The 11,697-nt window shown below is 47.4% G+C and overlaps 1 protein-coding gene across 1 annotated transcript in view; it reads left to right on the top strand.

Moving 5' to 3' along the window:
* Window positions 1-462: 462 nt before the first annotated feature.
* Window positions 463-11,697, top strand: part of sema6cb (semaphorin 6Cb) — an 85,283-nt gene continuing 74,048 nt past the window's right edge. The window contains exon 1 of the mRNA XM_079164312.1: window positions 463-528. The gene's annotated coding sequence lies outside the window, so the exon portion shown is untranslated. The remainder of the gene's footprint in view (window positions 529-11,697) is intronic.

Genomic DNA, 11,697 nt, shown 5'->3' with positions numbered 1-11,697 from the left:
TGTGCTGGCGGGCCATAAATAATGCATTTTAAGACAGAAGGCGCGGGCCGTATAAAATCTGACCTCGGGCCGTGATTGGCCCGCGGGCCGGACTTTGGACATGCCTGGTTTACGGCCTCTCTGCTTGTGTTAGCTGTGATGTTATGACAGCAGAGTTACTGAGGAGATCGCACTAAGAGGAGTTGGAGCCCCTCTACGCGGGGGCTCTGGGGGGTCAGCGGCCCCGTTTAGGCAAAAGATACAAGGCCCCCGAGGTTTTCCAGCTCTGTGTTTGTTTGCAGTGCAGCTGTTCCTCTTGTGTTCTAGTCCATGCTCAAGTTTTTTTTTCTGTTTGCTCCCACAGGAAGTTTGTTGAAGACTAAACATTCTTAGAGGGAGAACCTCAAAGGGGGGTTCCAACCCCTGCCGCCCCCCCCCCCCCCCCCCCCATCTTCAAAACCCCGCCTCGGAGACGCCCGTCCTGCTGAGGTCACTTCCTGGGAGAAGTGTGAGGGATCGGTGGATTGTTGGACGTGCTAAAACCTGTCTGTAAGTTCAATAATCGCACACACACCATTAATATCACCGACGTCAGCTTGTTTTGAGCTCTGGTGTTTTTTCTCTGTTTGCTCGTTTGACTTCAATGTGGTTTTTGGGGGAAAAACAAAAACACCAGACTTCTGTCATCAATGCAGTGTCTCAACAATACTTTCAGTGTTCGTCGGATGAAGGCAATCAATGCAACTCCAGGATTGTATATATTGTAATATATATATCCCAAAAACCTCACCGTACTTTGGGTCAAGTTGGATAAATGTAGGAAATAATGACACATTTGCGAGCTATAAATCCAAGTTCACCTGTGAGGTTGGCCACAATAATGGAGAGAGAGCTGCTAATGGCCTTCTCCTTATTACACCCGTACCTGATTGCATAAGCCAGTGCAGGTCCTGATTTTCAAGTGCTTCTTCCAAAGTGCCAAAAAGACTCTTGAGAGCTTTCAATCACAGCTCGGCCTCACACACCCCGGTAGACAAATGGACTCGTAGACATACTTTATGTCACGCATTGTTGGTTTTTTTTGTCCCCATGAGCTCTTATTTGCAGCGCTGCCAACGCTCTCGTTGGGCAATCTCTTTATTCATGGCCCCCATTTTCAAAGCGCCTCCATTGTGCCGTGATCCCTGGTTTTTGGCTGGCCTTGCACATGTGCAACACGGGGGCCATTGTGGAGGAATTGTGCGTCGGTCGAAGTGAATAGAAGCCCACCACTTTTGCGTCGCTCTTTGCTGACAGCGGACAATACGCGATGGTTTCGGTGAGAAGGTTGAGCCCACGGGAGCGAGGTGTTGGAACTGGATCGCTGGCACCGCGGTGGCTTGAGGGCCCCCCCCCCCCCCCCCCCCCGATGTGGACAGCCATTTCCTGCCTGTCGTTATTGATGACACAAAGGCGCATCAAAGGGGGTGAAATGGGACAGAACGGCAGTCAAAGCGGGTGCACAGCCGTGAAACATGATCAGACCGCTGAGTTGAATAGAAGTATTATGGTGCCAAAAAATGAGAGACAGAGAGAGAGAGGGAGAGAGAGAGGGAGAGAGAGAGAGGGAGGGAGAGAGAGGGAGAGGGAGAGGGAGGGAGGGAGACGGAGGCTGAGTGGCATTGCTTTCATATCTTGTCACCCACTCACTTGACAATGCCGGCACTGTGTCCCTCCCACCAGAAGTGAAGCCATGGTTTGCTGCATATTTTGGATGCATGAACATTTGTTCATGGCCCACATGCTCAACATGAAAACAAACAAGAAAGTTCTTTGTACACCAAAGCAAAACACGGGGAGGCTCTTGGTAAACCCTCCGTCTCAATGGGATTGAGAGCCACTTACGAGTGAATTCTTTTGCAAATCTCATATTGTTTTCCAAGTTGTTTTCCACGGTGCAAATATTTAAAACACTGGCCCTTAAAGTAACACAGAGAAGGCAAGTTAACACAAGTTAACACAAGTTACCACAGCCTTCCTTAACTGGGACATCAACAGAATAAAAATATGTAATTATGTATTTACATTGAAACGTTTTTCGTTCTCTCGCAGTCTCTTAAAACACAATTTCAATCATAGAGAACTAAATGATTTAAATAGTTGCTTTGATTAAACATTTGTAGTCTGTAGTGCATTTGTGTCCGGTCAGGTCCGTGTTTGCTACATTTGAACGCATCATCACAACGTCATAATTTACCTTCGCTGAATACTTGTTTTTACTGGGCCCTGAACGCATCATATGGAACTCAATGCAAACTCAGGCACCGTTAGCTGTTAGCGCCGTTATTTAGCCAAGCAGGACTGCGCTGCCCACCGCCTGCTAACAGCTAACGGCGACTTAGAAAGCACTGATGCCGATCTCCCGATCGCATCCCCAAAGATAACTCCTCATTCAAACGTCACAAATCAGTCGTTCCTCGTCCACCGCAGGGCTTTCAAAGCGAGTGACACGTGTGTGGTGAACACATCGGGCCACCTGCAGGGGGCTATTTGGTGGCCACAGAGTGCCTCGTTGTGGCCGTGGTAAATGTCAACCCTGAACACATTCATTCTGTTCTACACCCTCCACCTATCAGCGGGAACATAGTTTTTGGCACCTGTGTTTGCAGCACATTCTTCAGAAACAGTGCCACACTGAGAACGCAGCTGTCTCAGTCGTTTCTTCAGATTTCTGCCTTTTGCATAAAAAAGCTCCAACGGGGGAAGATGGGCAAAAAAGTGGAGACATGTGCCGGGTCCACATTGTTGCAGAGTTTTGCACCTGAGACGCCAGGACTCCCTCTGTGCACCTCTGGTCTTTGACCTCTGACAAACTCCGGGTGACCTCTCTCACCGTTCGGCCCTCGAGGGCCCGCGGTCTCCGTCAGCAATCCTCATTCCTCCCCTCCCCGAGTCGTGCGTGCCTCTCGCTCAATGTTAAACGAGGGCACGGCCACACTCGGATGTGCCGTGACAAATTGGCGCAGAGGAAGGCAGATGGTGAGGCTGGTTGTCATGGCATTCTGCCACGGCGGCGTGAATTGATCTCCGTGCCGCAGAAGCAAAAACCCGCACATGCTCCACTGGTGTAATCCTGACTTTGGTTCTCCCCATATGCACAAACACACACACACACACACACACACACACACACACACACCCCAGTGACACGCATGCCACACTGCACCAGCCCTCCGTCCCCATTAGTATCAATGATGTGTGCAGCGGGAGGCGCTTGCGAGCTGTCAGAGCCTCTCCGCTCGGCTCCGCTTGGAGAGGCGAGGGGGGACGCTGAGGGATTCTGACAAAGAGACGGAGCTCAGACTGACTGTATAGGCTGGTGGGACCCTGGGAGCCGCTACAACCCGGCCTACCGTAGACACACGCACGCCGCCGCTGATGTACTGTACATGTCGGCGGGCTGTTCTATTTACAGAGACGCTGTCTTAACAATGTTTACCCATGAGACTTTGCTGCAGCTTGACTGAAATCCCCATGGGTGTTTTTCATTGCAACATGACTTCTGGTGAGATCCCGGTTTTGTCTTGACAGGACCAGCATTGCTCATTATGCCGCGTCCCAGGGATGTGAAATTGTTCCCCAATTGCGTTTTTGTTCCAGCTGCGTTGGGCAGGGATTTTAAACCCCCCCCCCATCTTATGTTAAATCATATGGGCTGTCACCACAGGCTGTGAATAAGAAGTGGACGTAGGCACCGTGACGCCACCCATTGGTTTGTGGACTGTCAATTTGAAGCCTCGAGTTTGGCATTTTTTGACGTCGCCATCTTTGTGTTTTTGCCACCAGAAGTGACACAAGAGGGCGGAGCTACGGAAAACCCAATGCTGTGAGCATCCAAACATCTTACAATTAACTTTCATGAAGTGAAAACACACAGACAATCACAGTAAGCCCCGCCCCCTATAGCTTACTCTGCTTTATGGTCTGTTTGACTCTAAATGGACCATCATTTACTAAATGAACATATACTCGCGCATATCAGCGCATCGCTAGTATAAAGTCTGACACCAAACTTTTTCATTGTTCAAACATGTTGTTAAACGACAGATGAAATGAGCCTTAAAGGAACAGAAATGGTCAGTATTGATATAAAGATGTACGGATTTGCGAATCAAAGACGACCTCGTGCCCCCTTCACCCAGTCTGCCAGTAACACCTGGCCAAACAGCAGTTCAGTGGAGACGCTGCGGATGCTGCTGCGTCAAAAAACCAACATGCAAACCAAGAGTTTCAAGTTCCCACATCAGTGTTGTGTGATTTAGTTGTGAATGCTGAGCCGTGTCATTTTTGTTGTTCAACAAAAATCACTGAACATCAGCGACTCTTTAATGGAGTGAAAACAGAAAAAAAGCAATCTGGCTCATCAAGTTATGGCTCCAAACGGAGTTAACCATAAAAAGGGGGGGGGGGGGGGGGGGGGTTGTTAACGGATCGGATTCTCTTCTCATTAAAAACCTTGCGTTCACTCGGTGGGCGGGGAGGACGGGATAATTGCTGCTCCGGCTCTCCTCACCTGGAACGTGACGGGGTAACTTTCCCACGGTCGCTTAATATTCAGTGAACCTCCAAGCCCTGGGGGGGGGGGGGGGGGGGAAGAGATATCGATCCGCAGATGAGATGTGTTCTCTGCCTTCCTGACGGCCGTCTGAGGACTCGTCTGAGTGGGAGATGTGATGCTCCCTTCAGCACCTCAGGGCGCCGGAGAAAAAACATAAAAAGAGACTCCAAGTAAAGCGAGAGAACAGAGAGAGCAGATTCCGCCGCCCTTTCAGTGTTTTTCCTCCCAAGCAGCGAAAGTTCTAATTTTGTTATCGATCACCACTTTGCTGCTATTCAACAGCGATGTGATGATCTTTACGACTACAGAAAAGAACCGTATCGACTTTCCTCCGAAACATGCCTTTCGGACTTAATATTTGAGTCTTCAAAGAAACTTTCTGCTGACTTTCATGTTCACCAGCGGCTAATTATACACACGTGGGAAAGCTGGAGAGTGATGCAACTTCACCGGGGTTGTTAAACTCGCCAGCTTAGCATAAACATAAATACAAATGTACAAACCTCCCACAGCATGCAATGTTTTATGAGATGTCCACACGCTACAAGACACTCTGAGCTGCTGGACAAGGGCCAGATTGTTCCAAGAACACACACACACACACACACACACACACACACACGCACACGCACACGCACACGCACACGCACACACACACACACAATATCGCGCGTCCACGCTCGAGCACTGACAGCAAGCTGTGAGCAGAAGAAACAGCCCTCCGTTAGTGATAACAGCTCTTTCACTGTCAGCACCAACAATCTTGCCGGCCTTCTTCTCCCCGTGTTTACATTTTCCATATTCACAGAGAAGCAGAAACGCTCCCAGAATGTGGGCCGCAAACACTAATCTGCAGCAGAGTTTAGAGAAAGCTTCTCCCCGTAAAAGGCTTCTAAACGACACAAAAATACATCTCTGTGCTCAGGTTTGAAACATTTGGTAAACGTGGATAATGAGCGCGGCATCGATTCAAATCGAGGTGAAAGTCGGGACGCCCTCCACGGCCGACTCCAGGCTGTTTATAATTACGATTGAAATGAGCACAGGGGTCGACCATTTCGCCGTTCTCGTCTTAAAACAAACACGTAAAGGTCACGAAACAGTGAATCTTATTTTAGAGTTGGTCTGGAATTTAGCCTTAATTTATGCTAATCTGCTACGCTATTGAATAACGTTTACTTTGAGGGCGAAACCCAAATGAATTCAATCATAATAAAGTTCATGTGTTCGCCCGTTAAAGTTCTGTCAGTTTCACCCTTCAGATAACTCCTGTGCACATTAAAATTGATCTGTTTGGACACCTGGCCGGGATCCAAAATAGCTTCTTGAGACGGAAACAGGATCTTTTAGCTTTTGGCTGTTTGCACTCGTCAGCTTGACGTCGTCTCTCTGCCCGTGTTTTCCGAAGTGAAATGGTGATTTACTCCTTTTCTGCCAAAACGAAGGTGAACTCAGATATTCTTTCTGTCACAAATCAGTTTTAGATTATATTACAAAAGCTGTCCGAACCAGATGCCAGCGCACAGTTGCAGGCTACAGGTTGAGCTACTAGTTCCTCGTGTTTCCAGTGTGTTCGCTTCGTCCACGCTGGAGTTTATTGAAAAGCAATTTTAGTGCAACAAAAAAAGGGACAATGTTGCTGAAAGATGTGACAGAAATGCAGTCTTTGCCCCAACAGAGAGAGAGAGAAGATTGTGTTGAGCAGTATCAGAATCCAATTACCAACTAAACTTAGTTTGCAGGGCAGCGATGGATTTATTATCAATTTCCGCCATCTGACTTGGAGGCGAGAGGCTCTGGCGTCATTAACGACAGAATGTGCTCCGTCATTGAGGAGATTGATTAAAAAACCCCTTTTGTGTCGTGGTCCGGGGCGGCAAGAGCATATGGCCGAAGGGCTTAAGCACCGAGAGGAGACATTTGATGCAAATTCCACATCACTGAGACAGAAGGAAGGGAATGGGATCACAGAGATTAAAGGGAATCTTCCTCTTCCAGAGAAAGGCCTCATTTGTGAATGCCAGCTGTTTGAGTTTTTTTTTATTTCAAACTCCTCCTAAACGGACAGGTTCACAATTTCCTAATTGTGTCTTTTAAACGGCGGTAATTTGCCCAAAAATATCCATTGATTTTTGGAGCTCAGACTGCTGCAGCCTCGCAGCAGCCTCTTCATTTCATAACAGCGAGAATGTATTTTTATTAAAACACCCGAGAAGCTTACAAATCAGCAAGGTCGTAACGGCGCGGTATTATTATAGCTGTAAATATGCCAGCACCTTATTCAACATACCAGCCTTCATTGTGTCCCAGAGTGGCTGTAAATGATCCTGTGTTTACACAGTTTCCTTTATTTTATGCTGAGAGGGGACATGGATCTCTTAAGCAACTCCTTTTTAAAAAACACATTTGTTTTTTAAACGGCAGCCAGGCCACATTATGACAAATAGATCCACGGCACCAGCAGCGGTCACACGGTTTGTACACTGAAGAGAGTAAATGTTTATAAGGGTGTGTGTGTTTTTTGGATTCTTTGTCAAATCTCAACATAAGCAAACATCGAAGCAATAAGTTGCACATGTTCTCAGTCGGGGCCGAGCACGCTTCGTTCGTTGTTGCTTTTGAAAAGCTTCACATTTATTTCACGGCACGATTGCAGAGCCCAGACTCAACAGAGACGCTGGTGAATGCTGAATGAAACCTGGGTGCACCAGCTTGGGTTATCTCTGTCACGTATACAGTACGAGACAGAAAGCTCTCTGCGTGGTTCAGACTACTGTTGGGGGGGGGGGGGGGTACGCCATGGCCACGCCCACTTAGGAAACAGGAAGTGTATCCTATTTCAAACCGTGAATGGAGCTTTAATGCGTCGTCTTTGTTATTTAAAGGATCTTTGAATTAATTTAAGTATGGAAACACTTTGCCATAATGCTGTCATGGACACGCAAAGTTAGCAGGAGGAAGCACAGATGTGACAACATCTGGTTTTCAAAATAAAACTTGTCTTTTTACTTCTGGACATCTCTGACTATACATGCTTAAAAAAAATCAAACGTTTTTACTGCATCAATTGTAGTGATTTTCCAAAGTCCCCAGAAGTGTATGATTCCACTTTTCCCCCACGGTCTCGTGTTGAAGAAGTAAACTGAAATGGCAACGCATCGTATCATTGCAATACTTGCAGAATCTCAATCCTAAAAGATATTGAATTGGCTGCCAAGCATCGTAATTCTGGGGGATAAGCACATATCCTGCCAGCCCTGGTTCAGACATACTGCTGCGTAATAACGTTTCACATCAGAGTGCAGCTCCACACACACACACACACACACATTGATTTTACTCCAAATAAAAGTGTTTCCTCTAAAAGCATCACGACCAGCAGGTAAAAGTCTGCTGCAGGTAAATATGTCTTCAGTCAAACACAACTCGACGAGCCACGTTACTGCAGAGTATCCAGAGTAGATGTGCACTAAAGCATAATGTATTCCTTTGGTGTGACCTCCAAACCCTCATCATTGTCCCTCTGGATACAGTACAGATTTATTTTTTTATGATTTTTGCGCTAAAATTAGCATAGTGCAGATTTCTCAGAAACCTTTCAGTTGTAGGAGTCCTGTAAATACACCAGAGACTTCCCCCCCCAGAACTTCAAACGATCGCTCCGACTACCTGTCTCCCTGTTTACCTCTCTGTTTATTAGTCTGCCTCTCCGATCCATGTCGACTCGCCTGAAAGCTTCTCTCGTGTTTTTATTTTATTTTACCTGCAGCTCCCCGAACAATCTCACTGCTGTTCTTCTTTTAAGGCGAGTAATGATGTCAATTACAGAAAAGAGAATATATTCCCCCCCCCTCCTCCTCCTCCTCCTCCTCCTTCTCCACTCGCACGTAATGAAAAATCTGCAGCGATTGAGCATCAAGGTCGTCGGCGGCGCAGCGTTTCCTCCAGAGGGCTCAGACGTCGTCTTGCGGAGTGAGCAAATAAGGCCAGGGCGGCTGATGAACTCTCCGGAAGAGTTTGACAAAACCTCATCGCCGGCGACAAATTAATGTGTCAGCGGGGCCGCCACCCCTCCCTGGCATCACGTTTCCTGTGCTTCTCCCGTGACGAGGCCCGCATGGCTGTCTGAGGAGGACAGAGGTACGGTAACAGGAGACCCGGGGCAGACGCTCATCTCTGGGTATCGATCGGGCGGCCGGGCGGCCGGGCGGCTGCCTCCCTCTGCGGAAGAAAACAAAGCGCTTCTAAAAGTGTGACATTGTCACACAGCGCCAGCGGATAAAGGAATGTGTTTCCCTGGCTACATGCATCCTTTCTGCTATCACACGTTTTAGAGAAGCCTCCATTGTGTCAGTCAGAGAAACACGGTGCTTATGTCGCACGGCGTGTGTCCTTGTGTTTTCCTTCCTGTGGAGGCTTTGTGTCGCTAACCTCCTCCCGGCAGCCGCGCTTCAGTGGAGAGCTGCAAAAAGAAAATAGTAATAATGATGGCTGACGGCACAAGAGGGTTGGCAGAGAGCGGCTGAGAGGATTGATGCGGTGTGGGGTGTCGTTCAGTGGAAGGCTGCTCGTGAGTAAGATTCACGATTACTGTGACAGAGGAGTTGTTTGTCATCGTCGTCTCAAAAACACACAGCTTGACGAGTCCGGTAACTTAATAAAAGTAACTCATTTAAAGAGCTGAAATCAGCTGTCTCGTGTTCTCCTTTGGGGGAAAAAAACAAAAAAACAAAACAGGAGGAATTTAAAAATGTTCCGGTTTAATGATGGCGCCCCCTGCTTTTCCATTCGTTCCACGTGTATTAATAAACATGTTGACTCACAGCCTGCAGACACATAAGGAGAATTAATCAACATCAATCACAGAAAGAATAGCCACAAGGAGCTCGATACGGGAACAGAACACATTGTTTTTATCAGTAGTTTGTTGATGGCAGAGAGCACGGAGCTCTTGCTGTCGTTGGCGACAGATGGTGAAGGACCATGTGGAACAGTGGTGTGTGTGTGGTTCTGTGATGGTGGAGGAGTCCTCTGTTGGCAGTGTTGGTGCCATTCTGTCTGCATACATCAGCATGCATACATATGTGTATTGTGTATAATGCTCGCCTTATGGCAAACAGCAGAGTGCAGAATTTTAACCAAAAGGCAGCAAAAATGTTCCGAACTCGATGGAGCATTTATTTTTCGATGTTTTTTGATTTTGCACCAGAAACACACAAGTTAGCATCTACAACCGGCTGACTAGATCTGCTGACAGTGAAGCAACCTACTCGTGTAATACACAAGTGTCGCTGGAGACTCTTTACTTCCTCCATGCTCCTTGGAAGTGTACAAAGTTGTGCCAGAAATCCCTACTCTGCTTTAACTTCAAACAATGGAAACCATCAGAAAACGAAATAAATGAAAAGTCAAAAATGGATTACACCAAGACAGCAAAGGCTGCCAACAAGCTCGCCTTACATCAACTCCAAAACTCAGATATATATATCAACAGTTGTGAAATTGAACTGCTGATCCTGTTTGAGTCGGTAGCTGACATTAACAGTGTGCTAACCCCGACAGCGCAGCTGTATTCTAATGTTAGCTATCCATGCTAGCCACGCTAGCCACGCTCCTCACATGCTGGAGAATAACTTGTTAGAATAGTTGGATCTCTGAGGATAACAGCGTTGTGTTAAGAACATAGATTGAGTAGCTTATCAGAGGTAACTTGGAAGCATTAGTTTTGGATTCTTTTGAATTATTCTAAGCATTCGTAGACTCCGGATTGATTGTATTTAGTTTCTCTACAGAGCACGTGTGATTGACAGCAGAAGGATCACGATGTCGGAGGTGAAGAGCAGATTAGTCGATCCCGGATGGCGGCGTTCTCTCGGAAAGATATAAAAATGCTAAAAAGGGGTCGGCAAATACACTTTGTCAGGCCGTTATTACACGTTGGGCGGCCCGCCCCAAGTCGAGTCCGTGTGAGAGAACTGTACACGAATCATGACTAGAAGACGCTGCCGACACTTCCAAGACATGCAATCGATGCAACCAGCTGTCGTGACAGAAGACAACAGAAGACCTCGACTCTGGCTGCCGGAGGCCACGACGCGTCATCTGAAACGCCTTCATGTATCCCAGCAGAAAGAAGCTGGGATACACACACACACACACACACACACACACACAGACACACACACACACACACACTCTCTCTCTGTCGCTTCATACAACAAGACACATGCAGCCTCTTGTCATGGCAGCTACAAGAGTAATGGCCCCAGGTCTCCTCCTGAACACGGACTAATGAGAATCTCAAATCCGACAAGCAGAGAGCATTTATCACGTACTCGCGCTTAATGACACCGCCACCCGAGCTCAACAGCGCGCTCACGCCGGTATCTGGCGCCGCTATGGATTGGACCCGTTTGTCCCCTCTGCTGTCCTGTTAGTGTTACTGGGAAGAACTTCTTCCTGTCCCCCCCCCACCCTCCATCCCTCCCAGTGCGAATTGGTCCCTTTTATTCTCTTTGTGTCAGCTTCGCTCATGTCTCTGAAAAGAAAAAAAACCTTAAAATGCAGATGAGTGGAACGCTGGGGCTCGGGGATGGTGAGGGAGCCGACAGATGAATACTACATGCGCCGCTTTGATCTGCCACTATGAAGTGTTAGGTTTTTTTATTTAAGGGGGCGACGCGGAGCTTTGCAGAAGGACTCCTGGCTCCAGAAGCTTTAAAAGACGTGTCCGTCAAGGTAACGTGGACTTTCAAATGATTAGACAGCTGGCAGTAGATATTAAGCAGCGCTCTGCTTCTATTCAACGATTCAGAGGAGAACGGTGACCGTTGCAGGTATACGGCTGTGTATCGTCAAAGCACCTCACGGTACGATGCGCGTATCACGATACGATATATCACGATACGATATATCACGATACGATATATCACGATACGATATATCACGATACGATATATCACGATGCGATATATCACGATACGATATATCACGATATGATGCATATTACGACGTAAGATAAGCCTTTATTAGTGCCACAGCGGGGACATTTGCAGGATTACAGCAGCAAAGTGGACAGTGCAGCAAGAGAGAAAACAGTTTTCTGACGAGAAAATCAGTAG

This window comes from Pholis gunnellus (assembly GCF_910591455.1).
Source record: "Pholis gunnellus genome assembly, chromosome: 8".
In the NCBI taxonomy this organism is placed as follows: Eukaryota; Metazoa; Chordata; class Actinopteri; order Perciformes; family Pholidae; genus Pholis; species Pholis gunnellus.
The sequence above is the reverse complement of the archived record's forward strand: the minus strand, read 5'-3'. Positions and strand labels throughout refer to the sequence as shown.